At 43.9% G+C, this 3389-nt stretch overlaps 1 non-coding gene across 1 annotated transcript; it reads left to right on the forward strand.

The window, feature by feature from the left end:
• Positions 1-1042: 1042 nt before the first annotated feature.
• Positions 1043-1117, forward strand: Trnas-aga (transfer RNA serine (anticodon AGA)). Its single transcript has one exon. It is a non-coding gene; the product is annotated as a tRNA-Ser (tRNA).
• Positions 1118-3389: the final 2272 nt, after the last annotated feature.

Raw genomic sequence — 3389 nt, forward strand, 5'->3', positions numbered from 1 at the left:
AAATTTGTACCAGGGTCAGGACTGGAACCGGAATCTCCTGCTCGCTAGACAGATGCACTAAAACCCACCACACCACCCTGGAACATTGGCTTTGCACAACTGCTCGGACTACTCTAGTATGCTTCCATCCTCAATCCAAAATCACAGTCATGAAGGAAGAGTGCTGGGGTAGTCTTTACAGTTGTGCAAAATCGGCGTAGTGGTTGTAGCGCATCTGCCTAGCGATTAAGAGATCCAGATTCGAATTTGAAATGGTTCAAATGGCTCTGGGAACTATGAAACTTAACTTCTAAGGTCATCAGTCCCCTACAACTTGGAACTAATTAAACCTAACTAACCTAAGGACATCACACACATCCATGCCCGAGGCAGGATTCGAACCTGCGACCATAGCGGTCACGCGGTTCCAGACTGTAGCGCCTAGAACCGATCGGCCACCCCGGCCGGCTTCGAATTTCAGTTTTGTTACAAATTTTCATTGTTGCTTCAGTCTGCATCTGTACATCATAGCTGTTTGAGACTTGGAAAGGTCTCTGGAACCACATAGTTTCATTTGATCATGCGTTTTGTTATTGTGGTTGGTTTTAATTAGTTCGTGCAGCTGCGCGGAAACGCTTATTTAATGCAAATTTGTCGTACGTTGCGTGTCGCTTTTATGGTGTTGCAATTTTAATCGCCACATCGTTCAGCCAATCTTCGCGGTGAATCTTGCACTCTTTGAAATACATCTGGCTCTATTGGGGGGACTGCCTCACACGCATTCGTTACACGCTCTTGTGACGTCTGCACATTGCCAACGGTTTGGCGAATATCAATGCGTTTAAATGTCAACATAACCAGGAATCTAACAGATTCGGGTCTGGTGAACAGTGAGGGCATGTTTCCAGAATGAGATTTTCACTCTGCAGCGGAGTGTGCGCTGATACGAAACCTCCTGGCAGATTAAAACTGTGTGCCCGACCGAGACTCGAACTCGGGACCTTTGGAAGGTAGGAGACGAGATACTGGCAGAAGTAAAGCTGTGGGTACCGGGCGTGAGTCGTGCTTCGGTAGCTCAGTTGGTAGAGCACTTGCCCGAGAAAGGCAAAGGTCCCGAGTTCGAATCTCGGTCGGGCACACAGTTTTAATCTGCCAGGAAGTTTCAGTGAGGGCATGCTTCTGGACCGACTAGAGCAATCCATAGCGCATAAGACGTTGGGGTGGGGTACTGTCACAAGATCCGCAGAAAATGGAGTGGCCCTGCTGTGCATAAACCACAGTTGCTATCTCTGTGCAAGGAGAACGCTCTCCGATAGCGCTGGTAATTAATCGGTCAGAAATTAGTAATACAGAGGATCCGTTAATTAGTTTGGTGAACTGCGTGGCCTGTGAGCCTGTCACCGACAGTTCACACCGACAGTTCCTACACATAGGCCTACATTAATACTTAAGTGATTCTGATGCCTCAAATAATCCATACGCCCTGCAAATTATAACTATTCAGACAGGCGCAGGGAACTGCAGCTTTAAGACGATTTACACCACCGAATACCACGTACTCACGTCACAAGTAAAACTAGTACTTGTTTTCGGGTACATAACTGTAAGAAATTTTCTTCTATTGTTGACCAGTAACCTGTAGTACTTTGTGACACTTGTTTATAGACCCTCTGTAAAGGTAAAGCCAACAGTCACTTTGTGGAAAGCGGCCCAGTGTAACCTTACTTTCTCCAGTTATCCGTCTCTGTGTGCAACACCATTAAAAAATCTTTTGTGCATCGATATGCATCCAATTCGTTGCAACACGAGCTGTCCAAACTCACAGCTTTCAAATGAATTCAGGAGTTTGCGAAGATGCTAAGTCGTTATAAAACGATGCTGACGACGGAGAAAAATTGTCTGTGCCCAGATGCGAAAGACAGGTGTCCGGCGTGTGTGACACGGCTGCACCGACGCCACCGTCGGATTAGCATGGGGCTGCGGCGGAGCCGGTCGTAAAAAAGTTTTATGTCGCAAGTACAGCGAAGCGAGGCCGAAGGTGCAGCATCTGCTCGCGTCACGCTATCTCCTTACAGCAGAGGACACAGTCCGGAATTGCTTCCTTAGTCCTGTGTAGTAAAAGTGACAAAATCACATAAAATTATCAACTATTTAATGTTAACATTTATCCAGCATTCGAAAACACTCTACGAAGTTGTTCCTGCGAAGTGATTTGCAATCACCATATGATCACAAACATGTCTCCAGATTCCCACCGATCGCGTCGGTCGCGTTGTAGGGAAGCAGCCTACTCACGCTGTAGTAAATTCACATCAGTCTTTCCATTGTGTGCCAGCCAATCTGCTGTAACTAGCTCTGACGTCATAAATGATGCGCAATACCTTAAAAATCAAGCAAATGACCTAAAACTTTTCTAGCATTTCAAATATAATACTAAACTAATGTGTGTTAAATATCAGTTCGATAACTTCAGCCATTTTCGAAATTTGGACGTTTTTCTGAAAAAATCATTGGCGCAACAGAAAAGAGCTAGAGACTTCAAAATTTATATTTAGATTCATCTTTCATAATGATTTAATAAAAACAGTACTTTAGATTTCACAAATTAAGATTTTAGTGGAAATTCATGATTTTGTGGTTTTCGTCTCAAAACTGAAGGAAGCAAGATAGATTAAGTAGGCTAATAAATAAGGCTAGGATGTTTAGATTTAAATAGGTTGGAGGTCCGCTATGACTATGAAGATGTGAAAAGTTTCTTTTGAATACCTATAAAATTATAGCGATAGCGGATCTCAAAAGGGCCAGTTCAGAGCTCATCTACTGCGTACAGTGTAATTTAATTAATTCTCTCGCCCAAAATATTTAACTTAGCCACGTCAAAATTTTATTATCAATACTTACCTGCGTGCTGAATGCACGTTTAAATTAAGAGCTTCATCGGCCATCAGCAAAAGAAGCTATAAATTATTATGTAACTTGAAGTGGTGCGTTATTAGCCCAGCGGCTAGTCGAGAGAGCCGAAAAGATCAGGCGTTCCCTTCGCCGTCCGCACCGCGGCTTTATATATAAGGACGCTGCGCGAGGAAGGAAGGCCCCAGTTCTCTCCAGACGCTGAATGACACGCCATCTGTGTCGGGAGCCGCGTCGCATCAGTGTCACTGCTACAAACAGCCTCGGGTGCCGTATTAAGTTACTAGAGATACGCGGAACCATGAAAACATTTTATGTGAAGTGTTAATTCTGGAATGATTTTCATTATCTAGCTTCAGTTTGCGTATTGTCGTATTTTCACGTGCCGTCGCGGGACAGACATTCTACCAAATATTTAGCGTGGCGTTTGATGAAATATTTTCATCAAATTATGGCGAGCATTCTTTTTAACATTTAATTCGGACATTTATAGTTGCATC

The sequence above is a fragment of the Schistocerca serialis genome, chromosome 7, assembly GCF_023864345.2.
Source record: "Schistocerca serialis cubense isolate TAMUIC-IGC-003099 chromosome 7, iqSchSeri2.2, whole genome shotgun sequence".
Lineage (NCBI taxonomy): Eukaryota > Metazoa > Arthropoda > Insecta > Orthoptera > Acrididae > Schistocerca > Schistocerca serialis.